Here is a 21,181-nt window from a genome sequence, read left to right as displayed (position 1 = left end):
TTCCACGTGTCCCTGCTTAAACCAGCAGTCCAGGTGGGTCCCACTCCTCCTCCTCCCGTGTTGGTAGATGCCCAACCCGAATATGAAGTGGAAAAGATATTAGATTCACGCTTGGTACAAAACTCAGTACAATATCTTGTACATTGGAAAGGGTATGGCATTGAGGAGAGGCAATGGGTACCTGGGAACCGTATGCATGCGGATAAGTTAGTGAGGGAGTTTCATGCTTTACATCCAGAAAAACCTGGAAGGAGCTGTCTGGAGTCCACTCCTCGGGGGGGGGGGGGGGTACTGTGAGAAAACGCGGAAGAGCCGCCGCCATGAGTCAGCGGCAGGCGGCTCTTTCCGCGCACGGACGCGCCACACACGGAGAGGCAGCCGCCTCCCCTCAGCATGAGGCGGCTGTCTCCGTGCAAGAGTCTGCAGAGCACAGAGAAACCGCCGCGTTGCACGCAACGGAGACACCGCAGAGCGGGGCTGCTGTGGCCGGGACTCGTAGTCCCTCAAGTTTCAGAGTGACGCGCGCGCGCGCGCACTCAGGCAGGATTTAATACACTTAGGAAGGAGTCAGCTGACCAGGCTGGTCAGCTGACTCTAGCTTCTCTTCCCATTGGTCCAGCACTTAGGGAGGTGCTGGGAAGAGGGTTAGGTATATATACTGCTGGCTGTTCACTTGCTCCCTGTCTGGCGTTGCGATCACATATGTGGGAGCACCCAGATCCGTAGTCAGATCCGCAAGTGTGCCGGGACCAGCTGGAGCTGTAATCCTACACTTAGCTAGATTATTTGATAGCTAAAGTACTAGTTTGATTGTGATTATCTGTTATGACCTATTGCCTGCTCGACCATCCTCCTGAACTCTGATCTTGTACCTCGATATTTCTGATACTCTGTTGCCGAACCCCGGCTCGTTCCTAGACTCTGTTTCTGCCTCCTGATTCTGTACCCCGATATATCTAATACCCCGTTGCCGAACCCTGTCTGTACTTTGACTCCGACTTTGCCTGCTGTATCTGTACTTTATCTGTCCGTGTGTTACGACCTGGCTTGTCCGACCTCGAGAACCGACCTCACGATTGGAGGCGGTTCCCCGTCCTGTTAGTGACACTTCTTCCTGAGTGTCACTCTCGGACTATCCTTCCTACGGTCAGTCTGACTCCTCCCGTCTTGGAGAGCTCAGGTCTGCGGAAGGAATTCGTGCAGTTTTCCTTGCTGCACTGAGGCCTAGGCCTCCTAGTGTTACTGTTACACCAAAACACTACACTCTACTTAGGTGAGCAGAGGTTAGTTAGTATATCGGATTATCGGTGATACTGCAGATTAGTGTTGGGCGAACAGTGTTCGCCACTGTTCGGGTTCTGCAGAACATCACCCTGTTCGGGTGATGTTCGAGTTCGGCCGAACACCTGATGGTGCTCGGCCAAACCGTTCGGCCACATGGCCGAACCAAGAGCGCATGGCCGAACGTACCCCGAACGTTCGGCTAGCGCTGTGATTGGCCGAACGGGTCACGTGGTTCGGACCCGAACGCGCTCTGATTGGCCGAACGGTCACGTGGTTCGGGTAAATAAATACCCGAACCACGTCATATCTCCACCATTTGTCTGTGGGTTTAGCTTTGGGTAGGCAGGCAGGGTAGTTCGCGCTCCAGCCACGCTAGCCAGGGTCCCCCCCCCAGTCATTGTGTGTCGCTGCTGGGAACAGTAGTACACCGCTCGCTCAGCCAGACTATATATAGCATTGTTTACTGCCACTGTGTAGTGTGTACCTCGCTCAGCCACGCTATATATAGCATTGTGTTTTCTGACACTCTGTGTACACGGCTCAGCCTGACTATATAGCATTGTGTGTACTGCCACTGTGACTTACCAAACACACAGGAGAATGGAGATACTCACTACCCAAACAGTTCTCTGCTGCTTATATAGAGCCTGAAGGCTGCTTGTAAGCCAATCAAGAAGTACACACACACATTGCACCTAGCCTGCAGTGATTAATTCAAACAGAAGCTGAGTAAATTCAGCTAGGTCGTTGGAGAGGGTTTCAGTTGCATATAGACAATGGCTATATGGCCAGCAGGGGGCACCAGCGTGCAGGATATACCCTCTCATCTGCCCCCCTCCTACCTAAACTGCATGGGAATCTACAATAAAATTAAAAACAATAATGGTGCACAAGCCAGCCTGGGGCCCCAGGAACTCATTGTGCAGTTTAGGTAGGAGGGGGGCAGATGAGAGGGTATATCCTGCACGCTGGTGCCCCCTGCTGGCCATATAGCCATTGTCTATATGCAACTGAAACCCTCTCCAACGACCTAGCTGAATTTACTCAGCTTCTGTTTGAATTAATCACTGCAGGCTAGGTGCAATGTGTGTGTGTACTTCTTGATTGGTTTACAAGCAGCCTGCAGGCTCTATATAAGCAGCAGAGAACTGTTTGGGTAGTGAGTATCTCCATTCTCCTGTGTGTTTGGTAAGTCTCAGAGCAGCTGGGGACAAGCTCCTGGATGTGGCAGATCCAGGGCTTGGCTGCGCTCACATATGGTGTTGCATGCTGGTTCTGGGGCCCTGGGCAGTGAGAGTTCCTGGGGCCCCAGGCTGGCTTGTGCACCATTATTGTTTTTAATTGTACTGCCACTGTGCACCTCGCTCAGCCACGCTATATATAGCATTGTGTTTACTGACACTCTGTGTACACGGCTCAGCCAGACTATATATCATTGTTTACTGACACTCTGTGTACACCGCTCAGCCTGACTATATAGCATTGTGTGTACTGCCACTGTGCACCTCGCTCAGCCACGCTATATATAGCATTGTGTTTACTGACACTCTGTGTACACCGCTCAGCCAGACTATATATCATTGTTTACTGACACTCTGTGTACACCGCTCAGCCTGACTATATAGCATTGTGTGTACTGCCACTGTGCACCTCGCTCAGCCACGCTATATATAGCATTGTGTTTACTGACACTCTGTGTACACCGCTCAGCCAGACTATATATCATTGTTTACTGACACTCTGTGTACACCGCTCAGCCTGACTATATAGCATTGTGTGTACTGCCACTGTGCACCTCGCTCAGCCACGCTATATATAGCATTGTGTTTACTGACACTCTGTGTACACCGCTCAGCCAGACTATATATCATTGTTTACTGACACTCTGTGTACACCGCTCAGCCAGACTATATACCATTGTTTACTGACACTCTGTGTACACGGCTCAGTCAGACTATATAGCATTGTTTACTGACACTCTGTGTACACCGCTCAGCCAGACTATATAGCATTGTTTACTGACACTCTGTGTACACCGCTCAGCCAGACTATATACCATTGTTTACTGACACTCTGTGTACACGGCTCAGCCAGACTATATAGCATTGTTTACTGACACTCTGTGTACACGGCTCAGCCAGACTATATAGCATTGTGTGTACTGCCACTCTGTGTACACGGCTCAGCCAGACTATATAGCATTGTGTTTACTTCCACTCTGTGTCTGCTGGGCCTGGGAACAGTAGTACACCGCTCACCCGCCACTGTATAGCATTGTGCTCTGTGTCGCTGCTGGCAATAATGGTACACCGCTCACCCACCACTGTATAGCATTTCTGTACTGCCACTGTACTGCTGCCAGTCAGCGTGTACTTTAAGGATAAGTGAAATGAGGAAGAAATCCGGTGAAAGAGGGAGGGGCAAGGGAAGAGGTGTTTCCCCTGACGGTTCACGTACAGGCCACAGGGGAGCACCCAAGAAAACCCACTCAATACCGCCCATGTTGTCCAGGACAACAACCCTCACAGATCCAAAAGAACAGGACCAGATAATTACTTGGATGACCTCTCAAGCGTCCAGCAGTGGGTTAAGCAGCACCAGCACATCACGCACGAGGTCCGAGTCCTCAGCCAGTTACAAGGAGCCAGTGGGCACAAAGCTGACACAACCGGCAGCGACACCACGCACACAACTGCCAGATAACCAGTCCGATGAATTACCTCAGGACACAATGAGGTATTCGCAGGAGCTATTCCCAGCCCAACAAACTTCCACCTTTGAAAGGTCAATGGAGGAACAGCCAGAAATCTTGTGCCCGGATTCACAACCATTAACTGTGGCAAATGCACCGGGCACTGAAATACAAGGCGAGTCCGAGGACTTTGTAACCCAAATCCCAGAGCAAGTTGGGCAGGAGGGGTTGCAATTGCAGGAGGTCGGCCGAGAAGCTCTGGAAGACGACGTTGGAGTGAGCTGCGCAGAGGTTGTTCTGGGGAGCTCTACTCCACGGCGGCGGCCCCCCACAATGACATATGACGAGTTTCAGGAGATGGAAGAGGAGGGTATGGACAATGTGGACATAGACCCAGATTTTGTTTGTGAACGAGAACATCGCCGTCGTAGCAGCAGCACAGATGAGTCTGTTGAAGAACCCACTGCTGCACGAGTTCGCCTTGTGCCACAAGGTAGGCGGCGCGCAATTTCAGGCACCACAAGCGTGGAAGTTCAAGTGAGAGGCAAAAGAGGCGCAAACAGAAATCGCCAGCAAGGCAGGTGCTCCAAAGTCTGGGCTTTCTTTAAAGACTGCACTGAGGATGTTACCATGGCGATTTGCAAAGTGTGCAAGACCCGCCTGAGCAGGGGGAAAAGTATTAACAACCTCTCCACCACCAGCATGAGCCGCCACATGCTATCCAAACATCCCACTCTGTGGGCAAACGCGGCAGGACAGGGTACCAGCAACACTGCCTCCCTTGGGTTCACCAGACTCACCACCAGACCCGCCTCAGCAGCAGCAGTAGCCCAGCCATTGCGTGGTTCACAACATTCACAAACATCAGACGACGCTGACACTGTCACTTTCCGGAGTAGTGCTCTTGAGGTCTCCCAGTGTTCATCATCAAACACAACAACCAACAGCCCTTCAGTGTGCAGCCCTACGGTTCAGTTGTCTGTCATATCGAGTGGTGGAGACAAACAGCTTCAAGGGCATGATGTCAGTGGCCATCCCACGTTACGTGGTTCCCAGCCGCTACCACTTTGCGCGCTCTGCAGTGCCTGAGTTGCATGAGCACGTGGTCAGCAAAATAACCCGAAACTTGAAGAATGCCGTTGCCTGCAAGGTTCACCTCACCACTGACACCTGGACGAGTGCGTTCGGCCAGGGTCGATACATCTCCCTTACCGCACACTGGGTGAACCTTGTGGAGCCTGGCAGCGATTCCTCACCTGCTACGGCGCGGGTGTTGCCCACGCCGCAAACAGCTGCACCGCCGTCCCTCCCACTGGATAACAGCAGCACCTACCTCTCTGACTCCTTCTCCTCCAACGCATCTCAAAGCTGTACCTCATCCGGAAACGCTAACCCAGCAACAGCAGCAGTAGGATCGTGGAAGCAGTGCAGCACAGCTGTTGGCATGCGTCAGCAAGCGTTGCTGAAGCTGATCTGCCTTGGGGATAAGCAGCACACAGGGGAGGAAATTTGGAGGGGAATAAAGGAACAGACGGATTTGTGGCTGGCACCGCTGGACCTGAAACCGGGCATGGTTGTGTGTGATAATGGGAGTAATCTCATTCGCGCTTTAAGGTTGGCTAAGCTGACACACATCCCTTGCCTGGCGCACGTGATGAACCTAGTAGTTCAGCGGTTCCTGAGGACGTACCCAGGCGTGCCCGATCTTCTGTTGAAAGGTGCGTCGAGTGGCCAAACATTGTAGAAATTCCAGTACTGCTTCGGGGGCACTCGCCAAGATGCAGGAGCGCTTCAATCTCCCCCACCATCGCTTGCTGTGTGATGTCCCTATGCGCTGGAATTCTACGCTGCACATGCTAGCCCGCTTTTGCGAGCAGAAGAGTGCAGTGGTCCAGTACATGACGGCGCAGTACCGAGGCGCATCCGGACAGCTGCCAAGCTTCTGTGGATCCGATTGGGCCAACATGTTGGACCTCTGCCAAGTCCTACAAAATTTTGAGCAATCCACATTGCTTGTGAGCAGTGACAACTCTTCAGTCAGCATTACCATACCACTGCTGTGTTTACTGAAGAGGTCAATGTTGAAAATCAAGGAAACAGCTGTCATGATGCAACTGGGGGAATCTGAAGGAGAAAACGATCAGCGTGATGGTACCAACATCAGGCCATCCGCCTCAGGAAACGCTGGCCCCAGCAGCTATGACGAAGAAGAGGAGGAGGAACAGCTGGAGTTGGAGCAGGAATTTCCTGCCACCACTGACGAGGGCCAGAGCGGTGCACGTTGGACTTCCACAATTCAGCGCGAATGGTCAGCAGAAGCAGACCAGGAGGAAGGTGACGACTATGATGCATCACAACAATTATCACAACGCTCACAAGAGGATGATGAGGATTCTGGTAGGACTCTGGCACACATGGCTCAATTCATGCTAGACTGCATTGAACGCGACCCACGCATTGTGCGCATTCTGGACAACACCAATTACTGGGTTTATACCCTTCTGGATCCACGGTACAAACACAATGTTCCAAAACTGCTTGAAGAAAGAGTCAGACAGGTCAAAATGGAAGAATACCAGCAGGCCCTTGTGGAGACTTTAGAGAGGAGATTGACATCCTCCCCCTCCTCTAGCCAGTTGTACGCCGACAGACTGACTTCCGCAAACCCAGGACAACCAGGAGGGCAGCAAACAACGCAAGCCGCAGCTAGTGCCCAAAAGGGAATGGTATCGGCAGTGTCCTTGGAGTGGGAAAATTTTCTGACACCCATGCAGCAGCAGCCCACTGAACAGCAAGCGTGCAGATCCACCTCCAACACCGATCGCCTGGAGAAGATGGTCAAGGACTACATGTCAGATGGCGTAGCTGTGTCGAACAATCCATCTGCACCCTTCAACTATTGGGTATCGAAGCTAGACACCTGGCACGAACTGGCAATGTACGCAATAGAGGTGCTGGCTTGCCCGGCAGCCAGCGTTATGTCGGAACGCTGTTTCAGTGCTGCCGGAGGCATCGTCACAGATCGGCGTATCCGCCTCTCCACAGAAAATGCAGACCGTCTGACTCAAATTAAAATGAATCAATCCTGGATTGGAAACGACTACGCAACACTCCAGGACCCCAACCAAGTAACATGACCAATGAACATCTGGGATGGTTTAGCGTTTCCGGTCCCTGTTTATTGAACCTCTCATCTTTATTACATTTATGACTGCATGGCGGCAAAAAGCATTGCTGCTATATCCGCACGCTTTTTGTCCTCATGCAAGGCCGGTGTTGTTGTGTCTCAAAAGCATGGCCTTCTCCTCCTGTGCCTGCTCCTGTTCCATCACGTGTGCTGCTGCTGCTGGGTTAGCGTTGCCGCCCGGTCCCTGTTTATTGAACCTCTTATCTTTATTACATTTATGACTGCATGCATGGCGGTAAAAAGCATGCTATCCGCACGCTTTTTGTCCTCATGCAAGGCCTGGGTTGTTGTGTCTCACAAAGCGTGGCCTTCTCCTCCTGCGCCTCCTCCTGTTCCATCACGTCTGCTGCTGCTGGGTTAGCGTTGCAGCGTGGTCCCTGTTTTTTGTACCTCTTATCTTTATTACATTTATGACTGCATGGCGGTACAAAGCATGCTATCCGCACGCTTCTTGTCCTCATGCAAGGCCTGGGTTGTTGTGTCTCACAAAGCGTGGCCTTCTCCTCCTGCGCCTCCTCCTGTTCCATCACGTCTGCTGCTGCTGGGTTAGCGTTGCCGCCCGGTCCCTGTTTATTGAACCTCTTATCTTTATTACATTTATGACTGCATGAATGGCGGTAAAAAGCATGCTATCCGCACGCTTTTTGTCCTCATGCAAGGCCTGGGTTGTTGTGTCTCACAAAGCGTGGCCTTCTCCTCCTGCGCCTCCTCCTGTTCCATCACGTCTGCTGCTGCTGGGTTAGCGTTGCCGCGTGGTCCCTGTTTATTGAACCTCTTATCTTTATTACATTTATGACTGCATGGCGGTACAAAGCATGCTATCCGCACGCTTCTTGTCCTCATGCAAGGCCTGGGTTGTTGTGTCTCACAAAGTGTGGCCTTCTCCTCCTGCGCCTCCTCCTGTTCCATCACGTGTGCTGCTGCTGGTGCTGGGTTAGCGTTACCGGTCCCTTTTCCTGGAACCTCTTCTCTGTATTACACTTATGACTGCATGGCGACAAAAAGCATGTTACCTGTTCAAAGAAACATGACATTCTCCACATTTAAAAGACAGTTTTTCCTTTGAAACTTTACAATCAATTTTCTCAAAAACTATAAGCTCTTTTTCAAATATTTTTTCCCCTTGTACCCACTCCCAAGGTGCACATACCCTGCTAATTTGGGGTATGTAGCATGTAAGGAAGCTTTACAAAGCACGAAAGTTCGGGTCCCCATTGACTTCCATTATGTTCGGAGTTCGGCGCGAACACCCGAACATCGCGGCGATGTTCGGCGAACGTTCGCGAACCCGAACATCTAGGTGTTCGCCCAACACTACTGCAGATCACGTATAATCTGGTATACATCTGTATTTCCTGTGATACTGCAGATCACCGGTAATCAGATCCTCTCTGTGCTTCACCGATCGTTACACACAGAAAGTAAAAAAAAAATCATTTTTTGACAAAATTCATGTCTTTTTTCATGAATATAATAAAAACTAAAAATCACAGCAGCAATCAAATAGCACCAAAATAAAGCTGTATTAGTGACAAGAAAAGGAGGGAAAATTAATTTAGATGGTAGGTTGTATGACCGAGCAATAAACCATGAAAGCTGCAGTGGTCTGAATGGAAAAAAAGGCTCTGGTCCTTAAGGGGTAGAAAGACTGTGGTCCTCAAGTGGTTAATACTCCTTAGCATCCTTGTGTGTAGGAAAAGATCCTTTGTTCTCTATGTATATCATGATTATTTGTGATACAATGATAACATATTTTTGTATAGCAAACAATAATGTAACCGAATTCTCAGAACAGGGAAGGTGCTGATGAAGCCTCTGGGAACTCTGGGAAACACCTATGTTGGCTGATGAGTTTTAAAAAAAATGAAAATGAATTTAATCCATATGGAACATTTACTTAGTGATGAGCCCAAATTCTGCATAATCGTAATTTTACATTTGCAATTACAATGCAAAATTTTGGGAAAATGTTTAATGAATTTTGCATGTAGACATAATCCATCTGTAATTTTGTGTATTTGTAATTAGCTGATTACGATGATCACTAATGCATGCGACACAGCCTAGTGACCAGTGGGGTGTAAACTTTCCTCTGACTTCCCCTTTCAGATCCCTGTGGCCAGAATGTCTCCAGCACTCTCATTTCTGCTGATGTGTGGAAGTGTCCTCTGCCTCTTCCATCTGTCTTCATGTCAAGACTGGATAACGTTTCAGCAGAGGCACTGCGGAAGAGACTCCCAAGAGATGTGCGCTAACAGGTTGTCATGTAACAGGGTTATGACAGAACAAAGATATCACGGCAGAGATCGCAACCACTTTCTCTGTGTAAGAAATTGCAGAAGTGTGGAGGCACTCTGCAGAGGGGTTATAGGAGAAAGGAACGTACAGAGCAGAGATATTTACAATATGGTCCTCTGCGAAAGACATGGCAATAGGTACACGGATTCAAGGCCTAGAAATACAATTTGTATAACATGCAGGAATGGGGAGCCTGTACATTTTGTCGGTGTTGGAAATTGTCCATGACAATAGCAAAGCTCAAGGAGACCTTCTAAGTCAAGTCACAGAAGTCCAACCTTCCCGCAGAGAATCATTGCATTTTATGGTTAAGCTTCAATGCCAAATTTCCCCCCAGCAGGCGGAGGTGAAATCTCCACATTAAAAGGCTTAGCGATCCTTCACATTGCTCTATAACATGGCTTCAGTCTATATCTGGCTTTTTTTCTTTTACCTTTAAATCTGTGACAAGCTGAAAACTTTGCTATAAAGGTTGTAATAAAATGCAAAGCATAAAAAATGCAGTGTGTTTGGTCTTCAGTATTGCTTTATTTATTTACATATTGATTTGTGGTTGTCAAATACAGTGTGACAACTCTGTTTTGAAATACTAATCATCTTATAAACCACAATTTTTAACAGGGCCGGTTTTCTGGAAAGGCCACATAGGCCCGGGCCTTGGTAGGCTGCAGCCTAAGGGGGCACCTGAACATGAAAGAGGGGTTGCTACATATGAAATAGTAGGGTGATAATGGTAAGCAACACATGAAAAAGGAAAGCTGATGTTCAAAAGAGCTGTACATGAAAGAGAGGCTGCATATGGAATGGGAGGGGGGCTGCTACTCATGGAATGGGAGCCCCAACATACTTGCGCTAGGGGGCGCTTAAAGCAGCTGTCCCCAAGGAACGCTTCAGCATCAGGCAATTTTTCCAAGGACCGGGCAGGTGCCTGTAAGTGACCCAGGGGGAGGGGTTGCAGTGTAATATATAAAGAAGTCCTAGCAGCACCAGCCCTACCCAACCACCATCCTCCTCACCCATAACACTTTGAAAAAGGTGTGTCTGCTTTATAACCCATATAGGTGTTGAAAGAGAGGGAGTTACTGCTTGGGCTTCCCTCTAGACACCCCTCCTACCCACAGCCCCTTTACCCTTTCCTCCCTCCCCACACTCACTTCACTCCTCCCCACACTTGCTTCACCCTTCCCTCCTCCCCACACTCACTTTACCCTTCCCTTGTCCCCACACTCCCACAATACCTTCCAGCACCAACTGCTCACCTCTGTGCAGATGGAACTCTGTGGCTGGCAAGAGACCAGAGCGTCCCAGTCATCCTCATTGCTGCCACCTGGTGTTCTACAGACAGAAAGCATGCTGCATTACAATTTACAGACACCAGATGGCAGCGGTAACAGTTGCTGCAGACGGCTCTGCTTCTCTATAGCATCCTGCTGAGTTTAACCACTTGCCGACAGCACATAGCCAATGTGCGGTGGCAAAGTGGCATGCCCAGGACCACGTAACGCCAATTGGCATCGGGTCCTGGGACACTAGCTGGCCGGGAATTGCATCCGCCGGCAATAGGCTCCACCCACCCACGATGTTAACCCGCCGGCCATTCGGAAGCGCCGGCGGGTTGTTAACCCCTCGATCGCCGCATGGAAAGCGTATAATACGCTTTGTAATGTATACAAAGCGTATTATACAGGTTGCCTCCCGCTCTGGTGGTCCCAGTGATCGAGGAACCACCAGGGCAGGCTGCAGTCACCCTATTCTGCACCCAAACACACTGATCCTGCCCCCTGATCGCCCACAGCACCCCCCAGACCTCCCTGCCCACCCCCCCCCCCCCAGACCCCTGTTTGCACCCAGTCACTCCCCTAATCTCCCATCAATCACTCCCTGTCGCTATCTGTCAACGCTATTTTGTAGATTAGGTCCTAAACTGCCCCCTCAGTCCCTCCCCAGACCCCCCCTCCCCCGTGTACTGTAGACATCTATTCTCCCCTGTAATCACCCACTGATTACCTGTCAATCACCTGTAAATCACCCATCTGTCACCACCTGTCACTGCCACCCATCAGATCAGACCCTAACCTGCCCCATGTGGGCACCTGATCACCCGCTCACATCCTCAGATTGCCCGCAGACCCACCCTCAGATCACCTCCGAAAGTGCATGGTTTACATCTGCTCTCCCCTCTAATCACCCAGTGATCACCCATCAATCACCCATCAAACACCCTGTCACCACCTGTCACTGCTACCCATCAGATCAGACCATAATCTGCCCCTTTCAGGCACCCAATCACCCGCCACACCCTCAAATAGCCCCCCAGAACCCCTCTGATCAACTTGCCAGTGCACTGGTTGCATCTATTCTCCCCTGTAATCACCTACTAATCACCTATCAATCACCCCTTCACCCCCTGTCACCACCTGTCACTGCTACCCATCAGATCAGACCCTAATCTGCCCCTTGCGGGCAACCAATCACCCGCCCACAGCCTCAGATAGCCCCCCAGACCCCCTCTGATCACCTCCCCAGTTCTTTATTTACATCTGTTCTCCCCTCTAATCACCCACTGATCACCCATCAATCACCTCGTCACTGCTACCCATCATACCCATCAGATCAGACCCTCATCTGCCCCTTGCGGGCACCCAATGACCCGCACACACCCTCAGATCGCCCTCAGACTCCCTTCCGATCACCTCCCCAGTGCATTGCTTGCATCTATTCCCCCTCTCTATTCACACCCTGAGACACCCATCAATCACCTCCTGTCACCACCTGTCACCCCCTAGCACACCTACCCATCAGATCAGGCCCTAATTTGCCCCGTGTGGGCTCCTGATCACTCGGCCTAACCCTCAGAACCCCTTCCGATCACCTCCCCAGTGCATTGATTGCATCTACAGTGGGTTGCAAAAGTATTCGGCCCCCTTGAAGTTTTCCACATTTTGTCATATTACTGCCACAAACATGAATCAATTTTATTGGAATTCCACATGAAAGACCAACACAAAGTGGTGTACACATGAGATGTGGAACAATCAGCAATCTTGAGGCCCCCAACAAATCATAAGGCTCCCAACAAGACAAATTCAGCAGTCATGAGGCACATAAATAGACAGAATTTCACATAAATAGGCAGAATGCCCCCTTAATATGGTAGCCCCCCAAGTTAGGTAGTGAGCGACAATGGCCCCCAGGTTAGGTAGTGAGTGACAGGCACCTCCAGTTAGGTAGTGAGTGACAGGGACCCCGATAGTGAGTGACAGGGAGCCCCTTTAGGTAGTGAGTGAGTGACAGGGAGCCCCTTTAGGCAGTGAGTGAGTGACAGGGAGCCCCTTTAGGCAGTGAGTGAGTGACAGGGAGCCCCTTTAGGCAGTGAGTGCCAGGGAGCCCCTTTAGGTAGTGAGTGAGTGCCAGGGAGCAGGGCCGGGCCGAGGCAGAGGCTGAAGAGTGTAAGAGAACGATGGTATATGCGCTCCTCCTCTCAAACTTTCGCAAAAAAAATTAGAGTACACAGTACATATATTTGAAATCCAGGCAGCCAAGTACTTTGCACTGATTACACAGATCGCTGTACAACTGGGTGAGTATTCGCACCCTACTAGCGTTTGTAAATTAAAGTAAAGCGCTCTGTGTATCAGTCAGATGTAAACTATGACACAAATCCTAATACAGAAACAGGCCTAAAACATCAATATAGTCCACTTTCAAGTCCATTAGTAACGATCTCCATCCCAATAGTACATATCCTGCTCACCAGAAACGTTGGCTGACTGGTTAAAATCAGCGTAAACAGCATGTACAAATGGTAGCAGGTGATCCCTTCAATGCTTCTCCGTATGTACCTCAGGGAAACAAAGTGCTCACATAGCGTGATACTGTATACTACAGATGGACAAGTAGTCCATCTGGCTCCAGCCAGGCTCCAGCCTCAGGGCGCAGTGTAGGAGGGGGCGCACAATTCATTCAGCTGTCATTCCCAATTGTGTCTGAAGCACAAATAAATAAGGAAAGGACATACATAGCAGTGACTGCAAGCCAGATAACTAGAGATTAAGGTGTTGGGGAGGTTGGGGGCCCTGGGGCGCCTCTTAGTCTAATAGCAATTAGTGTGTGACGGCTGGGGTGGGAGGGATGGAGGGGCGCACTTTGCAGTCTCAGCCTTGGGTGCTGAAGGACCTTGTCCCGGCTCTGCCAGGGAGCCCCTTTAGGTAGTGAGTGAGTGCCAGGGAGCCCCTTTAGGCAGTGAGTGAGTGCCAGGGAGCCCCTTTAGGTAGTAAGTGAGTGCCAGGGAGCCCCTTTAGATAGTGAGTGAGTGACAGGGAGCGCCTTTAGGTAGTGAGTGAGTGACAGGGAGCCCCTTTAGGTAGTGAGTGAGTGACAGGGAACCCCTTTAGGTAGTGAGTGAGTGACAGTGAGCCCCTTTAGGCAGTGAGTGAGTGCCAGGGAGCCCCTTTAGGCAGTAAATGAGTGCCAGGGAGCCCCTTCAAGCAGTGAGTGAGTGAAAGGGAGGCCCTTTAGGTAGTGAGTGAGTGACAGGGAGGCCCTTTAGGTAGTGAGTGAGCGCCAGGGCGCCCCTTTAGGAAGTGAGTGAGTGCCAGGGAGCCCCTTTAGGCAGTGAGTGAGTGCCAGGGAGCCCCTTTAGGCAGTGAGTGCCAGGGAGCCCCTTTAGGTAGTGAGTGAGTGCCAGGGAGCCCCTTTAGGTAGTGAGTGAGTGAGTGACAGGGAGCCCTTTTAGGTAGTGAGTGAGTGACAGGGAGCCACTTTAGGTAGTGAGTGAGTGACAGTGAGCCCCTTTAGGCAGTGAGTGAGTGCCAGGGAGCCCCTTTAGGTAGTGAGTGCCAGGGAGCCCCTTAACCACTTGATGACCCACCCTTTACCCCCCCCTTAAGGACCAGCGCTGGTTTGATTGATCTGTGCTGGGTGGGCTCTGCAGCCCCCAGCACAGATCAGGGTGCAGGCAGGGAGATCAGATTGCCCCCCTTTTTTCCCCCCTATGGGGATGATGTGCTGGGGGGGTCTGATCTCTCCTGCCTGCTGTGGGTGGCGGGGGGGGCACCTCAAAGCCCCCCTCCGCGGCGAAATTCCCCCTCCCTCTCCTACCTGCTGCCTCCCCCTGGTGTTCCGGGCTGCACAGGACGCTATCCGTCCTGTGCAGCCAGTGACAGGATGTGGTCTGTCACATGGCGGCGATCCCCGGCCGCTGATTGGCCGGGGATCGCCGATCTGCCTTACGGCGCTGCTGCGCAGCAGCGCCGTACAAATGTAAACAAAGCGGATTATTTCCGCTTGTGTTTACATCTAGCCTGCGAGCCGCCATCGGCGGCCCGCAGGCTATTCACGGAGCCCCCCGCCGTGATTTGACAGGAAGCAGCCGCTCGTACGAGCGGCTGCTTCCTGATTAATTAGGCTGCAGCTGGCGACGCAGTACTGCATCGCTGGTCCTGCAGCTGCCACTTTGCCGACGCACGTTATGAGTGTGCGGTCGGCAAGTGGTTAAAGCAGTGAGTGAGTGCCAGGGAGCCCCTTTAGGTAGTGAGTGAGTGCCAGGGAGCCCCTTTAGGCAGTGAGTGAGTACCAGGGAGCCCCTTCAGGCAGTGAGTGAGTGACAGGGAGGCCCTTTCGGCAGTGAGTGAGTGACAGGGAGCCCCTTTAGGTAGTGAGTGAGTGAAAGGGAGGCCTTTTAGGTAGTGAGTGAGTGACAGGGAGGCCCTTTAGGTAGTGAGTGAGCGACAGGGAACTCCTTTAGGCAGTGAGTGAGTGCCAGGGAGCCCCTTTAGGCAGTGAGTGTGTAACACCTCTATAATGCTTGAACTGCAAAGAAATCCTCCAGACACCAATTAAGTTTTTTTAAAGAAATATTTGTATTAAATAATATGGATAAAAAAAGTTTAGTGACAAAACACATTCATAAACTTCTTCTTAGCAGATGAGTATAGGTAGGCCTCTGTATACATCCGCCTGCTAGGATCAGGGCTAGTTCAGGAAACATATATGTGATACAGTTTATGTGCATGAACTTGCCAGAATTTTCCTCACACAGCGCTCCGCTAGCTGACAGTTCTTCACCACTGTCTTTTTAAAGTGGACCTGAATTCTTGAACAGGACAGAAGGAAACTTAGAGAAATGTCTGGCGGTTACCTAGCAACATCCAGGATAGGACAGAATATGTGAAATTGATGATTGTGAATGATCACTTAACATATAAGAAGCACCGCTCTCTCCACTGTATTTTGTCTGACAGCTGTTGTCACACAATCTCTTCAGACACTGCACTGCAGTCTTCACTGCTTTTCTTTAATCCTGTCACTTGTTTCTCTGTCTCACTCTTGTATGCTTTGCTGTCCTGCTGTCTCTGTGTCACTGTAATGTCTCTGCTGGTTTCTGTTATTTCTCTCTGTTACAGGTACATTTTAATATCCTTGTCTTTCATTCTTATTGCTTACTGTTTCTCTTCTGGCTTATCTCTCCAGTATTGTTGCTCTTTACCGGCCTGTAGTTGTGAATGATCTCTCTCCTCTCATGTAATGTCTCTGCAGCTCTCTCTCTTCCTTATTTTAGTTTTCAGTAGTGCTCACTTGTCTGTGGCTCTGCCTTGCTCAGACTGTCTCACCAATAGCTGGTCTCTTCTTGTCTCTCTCCTATATCTCCTCACAAATCAAGCTTATATCTTGCTGCCTCATCAGCTCAGTCTCCACGGCTACTTGACTCCTCCCCCTCACTAGCCTACAACTGCCAAAAACCTGTTACTTCCACCCTGCACATGCCCAGCTTCTCTCTCCTCTTTCCTGCTCATGGGCTCCCCCTGGCGGCACCTGCAGATTCCCCTTATAGCAGCCCTCCCCACAAAAAGTTAATGCATATTTAACCCTTGGTGTGTGTGTCCGTTGCAATGACACGCACACAGGGTTACATTCACCCCCTTTTTTTAAATTGTAGTCCCTACAATTTTTCTTTTAACTAAAGCACAATGTCAACATATGTTCCAAACTGTTCAGGAAGCGGTGAAGGTAAATTATTTTTCCATTTTGACTCGTGGTCTAGTTCTGTTTATGTAGAACATCTTTGCTATTCCTTCTCTGAATTCCCAAACTCTTTGTCTTGAGCTTCCTTGACGCTTGTAAGTTGTAGGATTTCTGGTGAATGTAGAGTCCTTTTATAGCGCTTGATCCGTTGAGGTTGGGGCATCAGCTGCCAATATGATTCCAACTCCTTTCTTCGAGAAGGCTCCATTTTCCATTGTATCAATCCATCTTCAGTCTTCTCTGAAAGTTGTTTAGGATCAGCCATCTGAGTAGAGTACTGGTTTACTACAGGTTTGTTTTTTCTGCAGGAGTCCAGATAATTTCCTTCTTGCTCATTATTTCCATCTTTCATTGATCTTTTACTATCAAAGAATGTACTGTACAATTTAGGAGGAAGTGAACCCTGGACATGTTTCAATCTAGAATCCTGTTCCAACGTTGATGATATAGAACATCTTAGCTCTTCTTTCTCTGATATATCAAAACTCCTAGGTTCTTCTCTCAGTGTTGCAACCTTGATAGGTGGATGTCTAATTGTCGAAGCTCTACAATGATATGGTACACTGGGACACCTCCAGGAGGACTGATGTTCTTCTTCTTGTTGGTCATTGGACATTCCACCATGGGAGCAATTACTTCGACTTCCATACGACTGAAACTGTTTGCATACTGTAGCATATCCACTGCATTGAATTTTAGTACCACCAGGTCCAGTCACATTAGCGGCCTGTTTTCCTTTTCTTCCTTCCACAACATCAAACTGGACGATTGCTCCACTCCTCACACTAAACAGAATTTTCCATGGGTTGTTCTTTTTAATAGCAGTCCAGTGTACAAACAAATCTTCCTTAGTGTCCTTCCGGGTTATAAATCCATAACCTCGTTTCATATTAAACCAACTTACAGTACCCAAGATCTTACTGGCCATGATATTCTTTTCCATTTTCCATAGATTTTTCTTCCATCTTCTTCTGACTTGTTTTAATGGTTTGGCCATCTGACACCCCACAAAAGTTCCTAAATGATTAACATGGGCCTGCTGGATGTCTTCTGCAGTTCGACACTTACGTACAGGATACCTATCTATGGTTATGTCATTTGGAGATATGCTTCGTGACAGACTCAATTGCTTCTTTAACACAGAAACTTCTTCACTCATAGTTTTCACAATTTCTTTAATTTCTTCTCTTTCCTCTGGAGTTTGTCTACATTTTTGTGATGGCCCGAGTCCTAGACAGTTGTTTTTAAGGTGAACCAGTTCCTCCTTTATTTCTTGTATGGACACTCTTAACTCTTTTAGCTCTTTCTCAGTTTGTTCACTCGTATCTTCTTTAGGGAGGTAGGTATTGCTAGATCCAGCCATCTCTCGATGGAGAAAAGACATTTGAAATGGTTCTTTCTCTTGCCCATATTTGATAGCCAAATTCTGCAGCTTAAGGAAATCAAGATCAGGTTTTGTTTCCAATCTTTGCTTCAGGGCTTGACGGACGAAATTGCTTTTGATTCCTAAAACAAATTGATCTCGCAACCAAGTAGTATAATCTGCAGGGTTATTAACTCCATCCACTTCCTCTCTCTTGTGCAGAGCTCCCATCAATTCCTTCAGTGCATTAGCATATTGTGGTAATGTTTCATTTTCTTTTTGATTGCGCTCCAGAAACCTCTTTCTTAATACGTGCGTGTCAGACGGATCACCATACACTTCTTCTAACACCAAAATAATGTCCTCCAGCGGAACAGGAGCTCTCAGATTTGCATTTATCACTGTTCTACGAGCATCTTCTTCTAGGGCAGTTGTCGCTACCTCCATCTGCAGCTCTATGGGCACTTTATAAGCCAGCACAGCACTCTGGATTCTTTCACTCCACTCTCTTAGGATCACATTATAACCATTAAACTTTGGTAAGTACACAGCTAGCATTCCCATGGCAGTCATTGTTAGTGCAGAGGGTACAGCCATGGCCCTTTCTCCAGCTGCTGAAGTGGAAGACTCTGACAGGGGTGAAACCTCCGCTGCATGAGCGTCCATCCTGCCGACTGTACGCCAAATGTAACACCTCTATAATGCTTGAACTGCAAAGAAATCCTCCAGACACCAATTAAGTTTTTTTAAAGAAATATTTGTATTAAATAATATGGATAAAAAAAGTTTAGTGACAAAACACATTCATAAACTTCTTCTTAGCAGATGAGTATAGGTAGGCCTCTGTATACATCCGCCTGCTAGGATCAGGGCTAGTTCAGGAAACATATATGTGATACAGTTTATGTGCATGAACTTGCCAGAATTTTCCTCACACAGCGCTCCGCTAGCTGACAGTTCTTCACCACTGTCTTTTTAAAGTGGACCTGAATTCTTGCACAGGACAGAAGGAAACTTAGAGAAATGTCTGGCGGTTACCTAGCAACATCCAGGATAGGACAGAATATGTGAAATTGATGATTGTGAATGATCACTTAACATATAAGAAGCACCGCTCTCTCCTCTGTATTTTGTCTGCCAGGTGTTGTCACACAATCTCTTCAGACACTGCACTGCAGTCTTCACTGTTTTCTTTAATCCTGTCACTTGTTTCTCTGTCTCACTCTTGTATGCTTTGCTGTCCTGCTGTCTCTGTGTCACTGTAATGTCTCTGCTGGTTTCTGTTATCTCTCTCTGTTACAGGTACATTTTAATATCCTTGTCTTTCATTCTTATTGCTTACTGTTTCTCTTCTGGCTTATCTCTCCAGTATTGTTGCTCTTTACCGGCCTGTAGTTGTGAATGATCTCTCTCCTCTCATGTAATGTCTCTGCAGCTCTCTCTCTTCCTTATTTTAGTTTTCAGTAGTGCTCACTTGTCTGTGGCTCTGCCTTGCTCAGACTGTCTCACCAATAGCTGGTCTCTTCTTGTCTCTCTCCTATATCTCCTCACAAATCAAGCTTATATCTTGCTGCCTCATCAGCTCAGTCTCCACGGCTACTTGACTCCTCCCCCTCACTAGCCTACAACTGCCAAAAACCTGTTACTTCCACCCTGCACATGCCCAGCTTCTCTCTCCTCTTTCCTGCTCATGGGCTCCCCCTGGCGGCACCTGCAGATTCCCCTTATAGCAGCCCTCCCCACAAAAAGTTAATGCATATTTAACCCTTGGTGTGTGTGTCCGTTGCAATGACACGCACACAGGGTTACAAGTGAATGCCAGGGAGCCCCTTTAGGTAGTGAGTGAGTGCCAGGGAGCCCCTTTAGGCAGTGAGTGAGTGCCAGGGAGCCCCTTCAGGCAGTGAGTGAGTGCCAGGGAGCCCCTTTAGGCAGTGAGTGAGTGACAGAGAGCCCCTTTAGGTAGTGAGTGAGTGACAGGGAGGCCCTTTAGGTAGTTAGTGAGTGACAGGGAGGCCCTTTAGGTAGTGAGTGACAGGGAGCCCCTTTAGGTAGTGAGTGAGTGCCAGGGAGCCCCTTTAGGCAGTGAGTGAGTGCCAGGGAGCCCCTTTAGGCAGTGAGTGAGTGACAGGGAGCCCCCGCCGCCGCTGCACCCCTTACCTCGCACTCGCAGACCTCAGGATCAGCGGCGACCCGACCAATACGAGCGGGCGCCGGACACACCCGCTCTATATGCGGAAGTGATGTCACTTCCGCATATCAGTGCGGGCGCTGGGTCCTAGCGCCCGCACGATTGGTCGCCGCCTGATCGAGGTCTGAGTGACGCGGCGGCGGCTGGAGGGAGCCGCGGACAGAGGGGGTGAGCGGCGGCCGGCCCTGGGGAAGAGATCCGTGGCACCCCAGGACAGATTGGGGGCACGTGCCCCCCCAAAATAGGGCTAGCGACGCCCCTGCTTATACCCCTGAACAGTCATTTTGAGGCATTTGGTTTCCAGACTCCTCCTCACGGTTTTGGGCCCCTAAAATGCCAGGGCAGTATAGGAACCCCACAAGTGCCCCCATTTTAGAAAGAAGACACCCCAAAGTATTCAGTTAGGTGTATGGTGAGTTCATAGAAGATTTTATTTTTTGTCGAAAGTTAGCGGAAATTGATTTTTATTGTTTTTTTTTTCACAAAGTGTCATTTTCCACTAACTTGTGACAAAAAATAAAACCAAATTCTCTAACCTAAATTAAAAACAACATATGTATAACTCTGGGAGCAGCTATGCAAAACGCACTCAAAACGCAAGAAAAGCGCATGAATAAAATGCAAACACACATAAAATGCACAAAAAACGCACAAACGCATATGCAGCAAAACGCTACCTTTCACGCACTGCCTAGTGTGTTCCCAGCTGTAGATATCTCTGGTTAGGACTTGACAGGGCTTTGTAAAGAGGAAAAAGGGATTCAGAATCAATGTCCCTGAGATCGGTGTGCATGGTAAGAGGGGCGCCGTATTTGCAGCAGAGTGTGTGGCGGCACCATCTTTGCCAGTGAGATGCGGGCTTGCACGCCCACAACAGCTTCAGCAGTTTTCGGAGCTTTGTGGCCCCCTTCTTCTGTATTCTTGGAGAAGTCTATCTTCATAGAGTCTTTCTACCCCATTTAGGGTGCCGCTTTGGGCTGAAGATAGTATAGTTCCAGCATTATGCATTCGACATGACCACTCCCTTTTTGCCATTTTTAATTGCTCCTTTAGCTTTACTTCCAGCACCCAATCTGGTATCCTTCTTATAAGGTAATCTAAGGTAAAACACTTTTGCCATCAGGGCTAGGCGACTAAAGCATCACT

Source organism: Hyperolius riggenbachi, chromosome 8 (genome assembly GCF_040937935.1).
Source record: "Hyperolius riggenbachi isolate aHypRig1 chromosome 8, aHypRig1.pri, whole genome shotgun sequence".
NCBI lineage: Eukaryota > Metazoa > Chordata > Amphibia > Anura > Hyperoliidae > Hyperolius > Hyperolius riggenbachi.
Note: the sequence above shows the minus strand (reverse complement) of the source record.